The sequence below is a fragment of the Bombina bombina genome, chromosome 1, assembly GCF_027579735.1.
Source record: "Bombina bombina isolate aBomBom1 chromosome 1, aBomBom1.pri, whole genome shotgun sequence".
NCBI lineage: Eukaryota > Metazoa > Chordata > Amphibia > Anura > Bombinatoridae > Bombina > Bombina bombina.
In genome coordinates, this window is record NC_069499.1 from 1,168,760,143 (window position 1) to 1,168,768,807 (window position 8,665).

General features: G+C 40.1%; 1 protein-coding gene across 8 annotated transcripts in view; it reads left to right on the forward strand.

Annotated features, from left to right (window-relative positions):
• Positions 1-3,637: 3,637 nt before the first annotated feature.
• LOC128646856 (microtubule-associated protein tau) overlaps positions 3,638-8,665 on the forward strand; it is a 169,444-nt gene continuing 164,416 nt past the window's right edge. For 7 of the 8 annotated variants that reach the window (XM_053699658.1, XM_053699684.1, XM_053699670.1 and 4 more), the window contains exon 1: positions 3,638-3,778. The gene's annotated coding sequence lies outside the window, so the exon portion shown is untranslated. Of the gene's footprint in view, positions 3,800-8,665 lie in introns of all 8 variants that reach the window. The other variant, XM_053699662.1, reaches the window with a different exon arrangement.

Here is an 8,665-nt window from a genome sequence, read left to right on the forward strand (position 1 = left end):
CAGGCCAGTTGGGTGATCGTGGGATATTTTTGATGCCCGGGGTCCCCTCACCAAGAGTAACTCTGTTTTGTCCGGGTTCACTTTGAGACAGCTAGCATTCATCCATTCTATGAGGTCTGTTAAGCAACTGTTTATGCGGCATGCTGGGTCTGTAGTATCTGGAGCAAAGGAGAAGTAGAGTTGTGTGTCATCAGCGTAACAATGATACCTTAGGCCATGTCGGTTAATGATGTCCCTCAGTGGTAGTAAGTAAATTGCGAATAGCATGGGAGACAGGATAGATCCTTGTGGAACTCCGCAGGCCAGTTCTGTTGGTGCTGATGAGCTTGATCCTGATATTACTCTCTGTGATCTACCAGCGAGGAAGGATTTAAACCAGTTAAGGACTGTGCCTCCTAGACCACAGATGTACTGCAAGCGCTCTATTAGAATCCTATGGTTAATGGTGTCAAATGCAGCTGAGAGATCCAGGAGGATTAGAATGGAGTAATCCCCTTTGTCTCTTGCCATGAGGAGATCATTTAGCACTCGGACTAGCGCTGTTTCAGTGCTGTGGCGGCATCTGAAGCCTGACTGGAAAGGATCGAATATGTTTAGGCGTGATAGATGGGCTTCCAGTTGAGTTGCCACTACTTTTTCAATTATTTACCCCAGAAATGGGAGGTTGGATACCGGTCTGTAATTAGTCATGCAGTCTGGGTCTAATAAAGGTTTCTTTAGGAGTGGTTTTACCACAGCTTCTTTTAGAGGATCTGGAAAGCTTCCTGTTTTTAGTGAACACTGCACTATTTTTGTGAGGACTGGGGCGAGTGTGTCAATGCATCCAGATATGAGCTGAGTTGGAGCAGGGTCTAAGTCACACGTAGTAGGGTGCAACTTTTGTATGGTGTTTTTAACTTCTTTTATATCCACATTTGTAAAAGTGGACCATAAACTGGGGCAGTCTGGCATTCCATTGCAGTGGTTCTGGTGTGTAACTGTTTGGCCTGCTGTGATAGCGGTTCGGATTGAGGAAATCTTGTCTCTGAAGAAGTTCGCAAATGCTTCACATTTATCCTGAGAAAAGTTGGTGGGGCTAGGCATGCATGCTGGTTTGCAGAGCCTTTCTACTGTGCGAAACAGTTGCCTGGGTCTATTGTGGGAGAGTGCAATTTCGCGTGATAAAAATGAAGATTTTTTTCTGAGTTATCTTGGATTGATATTTATTTAGATGTTTGGTAAGAGCGGCTTTATCCTCTGGATCATGTGTTCTGCGCCACTTTCTCTCGAGCTTACGTCCTGTTCTTTTCATTTCTCTGATGGAGCTATCAAACCATGGTGCATTGTTGTGGGTTTGGACGGTGCGTATGCGAGATGGTTCAATGCTTTCTAGGGTGTCTCTCATGGTTTTCTTGTAGAGTCGGACTAAGGAGCTGGGGTCTTCGCAGGTGCCCATTAGTTCACTTAGATCCATATGTGATGCTACATCCAGTGGTGTCACCCCTTTTAATGAGCGGTGTTTGACCAGGTTCTGAGGCTGGTGTCTGGTTGATTGTGATACAATGGAGAAGTGAATGGAGTGGTGGTCTGACCAGGTAACTGGGTTTACAGTTACTGGTGACACTTCTAGTCCAGACTGAAACACTAGATCAAGTGTATGACCTTTTCTGTGGGTGGGAGTGGTGACGATTTGTGTAAAGCCGAGTGTACTCATCAAGCTGAGGAGATCCTGCCCAAGCAGGGATAGGGTGTTGTCAATCCAAGTGTTGAAGTCTCCTAATATAAACCATCTGGGGTGTTCAAGGATTAAGCCAGCCAAAAGGTCTGGGAGTTCCTGAAGAAATCTCTTCCCATCTCCTGGGGGTCTGTATATTAGCAGTATTCGGAATCCTCTCTCTATTGAGAGGCTGGCAGCTATACATTCAAAAGATTGGGTTTTGTGGACTGATATTGGTCTTGGATTTAAGGATGATTTTGCACAGATCATAACTCCACCTCCCTTGCGATCTTGTCTCGGGCGGTGGAACACTGTGAAATCTGCCATGCAACTTACCCCCTTCGCTGCGCTAGGCTCTCTGCTGTGTCTGACGGCATGAGAATGAAGCTTTCATTGGAGCCTGTAGAAACGTGCTCTCGTGAGCGCAAAGCTTCCATGCAATGCTAACACGAGGTTGCGTTCGCATTGTGCTTTACTTGTAATACCAGCGTACTCATAAGCAATATTTTGCACTCCACTCGTAATCTGGCCCATAATGTCTGGTCCCTTGACTGTGATTTGTCCACCATCATTTTGACCAGGTTCCCTATAGCTCTGCCCTATCCAGCCCAGAGATTGCCTGTCCCCGCACCATCATGGACCCACCCACAAAACAATGGTGGACCTCAGCAATTTCCCCCCATAGGAAAATACTGGAGTAATCACTGCATTTATGATTGCTATAAAAGGCTTCGATGTTAAAAAAAAAAAGAAAGAAAAAAAAAAGTCAGTGATAAAATTGCTTTTTTTATATACAGCTTATGCTGTATATAAAAATAGATTTTCCTATTGTATTGCATATGTCATTTTATTAGACTGACATTGTATAGGAAAAGAAGCAAAATAAAAATTACCAGAGCTAACAATAGATTATATTGTTAAACGAGCATTTTATTATTACACTAGACTCTTCCTCTCATAACGTAATCTCTCAATCTCAAAATATTTTTAGTGATACAACTTGTGAATCAATGCATCTATATAACTCTTAGTTCACTATCTATCTAATCTATCATCCATCTAATGTATATCAATATATCTATATATCTATCATCTATCTTTCATGTATCAATATGACAGCTAATCTAATCTATCTATATCTATCTATCAAATCCATCATCTATCTATATATCTATAATCTATCTATTATATCTCTCTCTCTATATATCTATCTACCTATCGATCTATAGCTATCATCTATCTAATCATCATCATCAGCTATCTATCTATATCTATCTATCAATCTATATCTATCATCTATATCTATCTATCTATCTATCTATCTATCTATCTATCTATCTATCTATCATCTATCTATCTATTAAAGATGCATTTGATTTTATGTACGTAGAAATTTAACTGGTTGCATTTCAGATGTATACTACTAACGCTTATATTATAAATCTGTTTCCTCAGGGGGCGCAGCTGAGACCCCCTCCCTCCCCCCAGGGCACTCACACAAAGGATCTGGAGACAGACTGTAGTAGGAGGAGCTTTCAGTGGCGGACGGACGGAGGGAGGAGATTTGTGTACCGGTGATGCTGCTGATCCTGTCTCCATGACAACCATCTGCAGCCTGACTGGGCCGCTAGTTCCCGTGCATGGGGCGCGACTTATGGCGCGTACACGTTAAAAGCAAGCCACTATAGGGATTCAGTCTTATACATAGACTGTGACTCAGGGCCCGGGTGTGTGTGATCAAGGGCTGAACTTTACAGTCAATAGTGTTGTATAGTTTTACATACATTATAACCCCTCATTAAGTATTCTTTTTTTCACCCTTTCGCCAAACTCTTCTTTCTCAACAGCCATTACACAGCCTCTGACAGTCTGTGCCTCACTGTAACGCCCCTTGTGTATCATCGCTCTCCAAATTCATCTTTATCATCACATTTTTTTCTCCCCCCCTCCCCTCGAATTGACAGCTCCCACTTTGCTCGACCCCGTTGTGCGTGCTCCTGTGCGCGCTTCCGCCTCTTTACTCTACCCTGCGGACCAAGGAGACATCGAACACCGGCCGGGACCGCTAGGACTGATTGCCAGGTACCGGGAATTACCATATAAGTAAATAATATACTTAGTAGTATTTACAGACGCCATGCGGATGCGTATTGTGCATGTAGTATGTACATTATACACATACTATTAATTTAGTGCGGTCTGTTATACAGAGGCTATGGGCTGGGTATTGTGTATTTATCGTGCAGAGAGCATATTCAGATATGTATGTTTGTATAGAGTGTGTAGTTTGCATAGATTAATGCAGATTTGCTTTAGTGTATAATACATTATAGGTGCATGGTGTGTAATTTATATATTGATGGTGTCATTGTGGTACCTAGCAATCAGTCTTTCTGTCTGGCAAATTTGTGACAGATCTATACATCATGCATACAGTGATTACCTCCCACTACACCTGTGTGTTTTACACTATGGGGGTGGATGTATGTATGGCGGTATATCCATCATAAACACCCTGACAACGAAAAAAAAAAAGCCTATTAGATTTAGCATGTGTTAGAAAATAAATGTATGCACATGCACTTGCTCTGATCACTATGCCCTTGTACATGCATTTGCACATATGTGACATTGCAGGTGCACATGGAATCTGGTTACACAGAACACAGAACAAAGACAGATCCTGCAGCATCATTAACCCTTCTGTGTTTTGTTGTAACCTAATCCTCCTGGCAATGAACTGGTTTTATGCAGTGACATGGCACTGCCCAGATGAGTGTATTGTGTGAGGAGTCTATGAGAGATTAATGTGTTACCTCATTCTCATGATGGGAGTAGAGTTCCTAGGATAATCATTAAGCATTGGGGTGGAATTTAATAGGTGGCTTTTATGAGGTGTTGGCACTGAGCTGCTATTATCCTTTACTTTCTTCCTGAATAATTTGATTTTAAAGCCTTTATTGCTTTTCAGGAATTTGAAAGGGAATGGAGACAAGGCTTTACCACTCTAGTACCAGTGTGGGGGGCTTGCTACCAGCAGTCTGGCATGAGTTCACTGGCTACTGTGGTGGTATTTAATGTTACATTGCACCTGACACGCCCTCGCTTCGCATTCTCCACACGCTGCAGATGTTATCCTCTCTGTCCTCTCCAGCTCTTTCAATCCCTGCTTTTGTTTTTTTCTGTGGCCTGGATCACAGATCAGTATTCACATCTGCTGGGACTTTATTTTCCCTAAGCATTTAGTGTGTCTTTCCCATCTCCCTCCCCCACTAAATTTACCAGGGGACAACCAGCGTCATCTCTCGGCCCTTGCTTTGGCATTGCGTATTTTTTCTCTTTGTTTAACTCCCAGTTATCACAGAACAAAAACTAGCACATGTGTGAAACCTTTGCCGGTTTCTTTCACAAAGAAATACATATTCCTTTGTTTCCACCTGCAAGAATCAACACAATGCTAAGGACAGAACCTTTGGTTAATTTCTAACAAAATATGAAAGCTGGAATAAATGGCTAAGCATGATGTAATGTTATCAAATATGCAAGACTGTGTAACAAACCTTTCATGGGTATTCCATTCTTGTTTAGAATATAGCATATGCATGCTGAGACAATTTGTGACTGTTTTAGAACCTACATTTATGAAAAGGTTACAGATATTCTATCATTGATATCACAGCCAAAATCTATATCACACATAAATAGCCATTTTTAGACATCCAAGCGAATATTAAATTCTTCACTCCTGTGCATGCCTGATGAGATTTTTCATTTTATCCCCATCCAGTCCTTTCTTTTATTTGCACATCATGCATATCTCAGTAGTCTATTTGAAATGTTCAATATTAGCCGACATATCCAAGTAAATCCAAGTTACTCTCTTCTACAGATATCTTTCTTTAAAGCACAATCTTTTCCAAACACCCTATCCTATTTTACAAACCCTGGTCCCTCGAGCATATCTCAGGACACATCATAGCACATCTAAAATAAGCTAACATGTCCTATGTAACCAAATCCTTCCCTAATATACACTACTAATGCATAGATCAAATTTTATTCCATATATATCTTAGCCCAGTCTGGGTTTTCCAAGCTTGCTCCAGATATCCCAGCACATGCAACATATCTAACCCTATCACATATATCCCAATTTTACCCCAGCATCCATATTGTTGGCATAGCAACATATTGAAACCCACATTGATATTCCAGCTAATATCACTATATCCTCAAAATACTAAACAATTAGCTTAAGCAAAATATTCCAACCCATGCCAGTATCTTAAATACATGACAGAGATACTTATTGAAGATGTATTAAGTCCATCTGGTCTCTTCTAGATATCCCAACATCTCCAAAATAGTAATATAGTAATATAATATAGTAATCTTGTTTTGTCATTAATTCAGCATTTACATATATCGTAGTCTTTCCAAATAATCCATTTGATTTTAAAATTCAAAACATCTCACTAGGGCTGCAACAACTTACATCTCACACATATTTCTGAGAAAAGATATCCTAATGTATACAAAAATGTCAGGTGTATACCACCCCTACATTACAGTCTGTCAAAAATAGCTCAAGTCATTAAAGATAAAATAATTTAAAATATCCCATCATATTTAACTTATATTATCCACAATATTCAACTTTATCCTAGATATGCCAAAATCCCCCATATAGCCATACCCATGCCAGCCAATTTGAAATACTAGGCAGTTTTTGGGGTTTACAGTTAGTAGGAGTGAGGTGTTAGAAAAAAAAATGCACTGAAAGTGACTTTACATTGCGGTCTATGGGAACTGTATGTTTCCAGTAAATATATATGTATATGCTTATATTCATATATATTTATGTGTTAATATGTGTATATACACATATTAATACATAAATATATATGTATATCAGCATTTACATATATATTTACAAATGCTGCAATTGCACTACTTACCCCCTTTGCTGCTTTTAGGTCCAGAGACGGCATCGGAATGAAGCTCCCATTGGAACCTATGAAAGCATGCTCTCGTGAGCGCAATGCTTCCCAGCAATGTGAACGCAAGCTCGCGTTCGCATTTTTGTTAACTTGTAATACCAGTGCACATAAGCATGCGCTGGTATTACACAGTTGAGTGCAAATATCACTTTCTCAAAAGCGATATTTAGCAATCCACTTGTAATCTGGCCCTAAATGTTTTATCTCAAACTTCATCCATATCATATTCTTTTTATTTAGGTATTTATTAATTATTTTATTAATAAAGTATGATACCTCTGATCCAGGGGTCAAGTCCAACAACAAAAAGTGTGGGAACTCACCAAGACTTCCACCCTCCCCCTCACAATAAATATTGTTTTATATATACAATTACACACACACACACACACTGTATTTATATGTATATAATCTATACACTTTGGTTAATGAAAGCAAATTAAATCCAATTAAGGGTTGAATAGTTGCCTTTGGGCCTGAGAATTCTCCTCTGTCACAGAGTCTCACCCACTTAAAGGACCAGTAAATACAGTAGATTTGCATAATCAACAAATGCATGATAACAAAAGGCAATAACACACTGAGCCATTTTATCAAGCGGTCAACCGGCCCCAATGCTTCTAATTCTGCGTGAGCCTGAACTGCTTGTGCAATGCCGCGAATCTGAAGGGGGCGGCATTGCACAAGCAGTTCACCAGAACTGCTTGTGCAATGTTAAATGCCGACAGTGTATGCTGTTGGCATTCAGCAATGTCTGGCGAACATGATCCGCTACAGCGGATTATGTCCGCCAGACATTGATAAATCGGCCCCTTAGTCTGAACTTCAAATAAGTAGATTTTTTTCTGACAAATTTCAAAGTTTTGTCTATTTTACACTCCCACTGTATCATGTGACAGCCATCAGCCAATCACAAATGCGTATACGTATATTCTGTGAATTCATGCACATGCTCAGTAGGAGCTGGTGACTCAAAAAGTGTAAATATAAAAAGACTGCATATTTTGTTAATGGAAGTAAATTGGAAAGTTGTTTAAAATTGCATGCTCTATCTAAATCATGAAAGTTTAAGGTTCTACTTGAGTGTCCCTTTAAGGTGCAATAGTCCTATTTCTCCTGAGGGGATCCAAATAACCCCAGAGCAAGTCACACAGAAATGTTAGCATGATGTGTTACACACAGTGCAGGGTGACCACACAACAGGACCGCTGACAGGCTTGCATTTAGTGTATTGTAGGAAGTGTTACTTTCCATTACTAGAGGATCTCACTATTCCTATACCAGACTGTGCTCCAGCTTCTCCCACCAGCAACAGAACTGTTTACTGAAGTGTTCTCTGCCTAGAGGCAGCAACACTCTTCTTGCAGGCATAGACCATTTAAATGGGCATGGAAAAGGTGATTTCAAAGAACAAAATCAGCTATTTTAAATTTAAATATTGACCTAAAGGAGCAATTTCCCATACATTTAATATACTGCAGCTGGTATAACAATTAATTTGAAACCCATTAAGGTGGAACATTTGTACCGTACAGTGGCCCTTTAAGACAAAAAGGGTTATTTAGATGTAGAATAAAAAGATGTAATATGTGTAAATATGTTACACATGGGGTAACTAGTGTCACTTCCTCCACCTCAGGATATACATATCAACTCAAAGATAGATTGGATTGCAGTTACAGTTATGTAATATACCTACTCACTTGTGTATGTGGGGCCCAATACTTGGGTAGAACTATCAGGAAAGTTAGAAGTAGGATGGGGTGAACATTTTAGAAATATAGATAAGGGTAAGCTCAAACATAGTGTCTCCAGACATCACGTTCAATGTCACCCTGGTTCTAATTGTCAGTTCCGGATAACTCAGCTGGAAAGGATTCCTTACAAATAGGGTATCAATAGGTTTAAAAACCTATGGCAGAGGGAAACCGACTGGATTTATAAATTCGGTACCCTCTTCCCAGCAGGG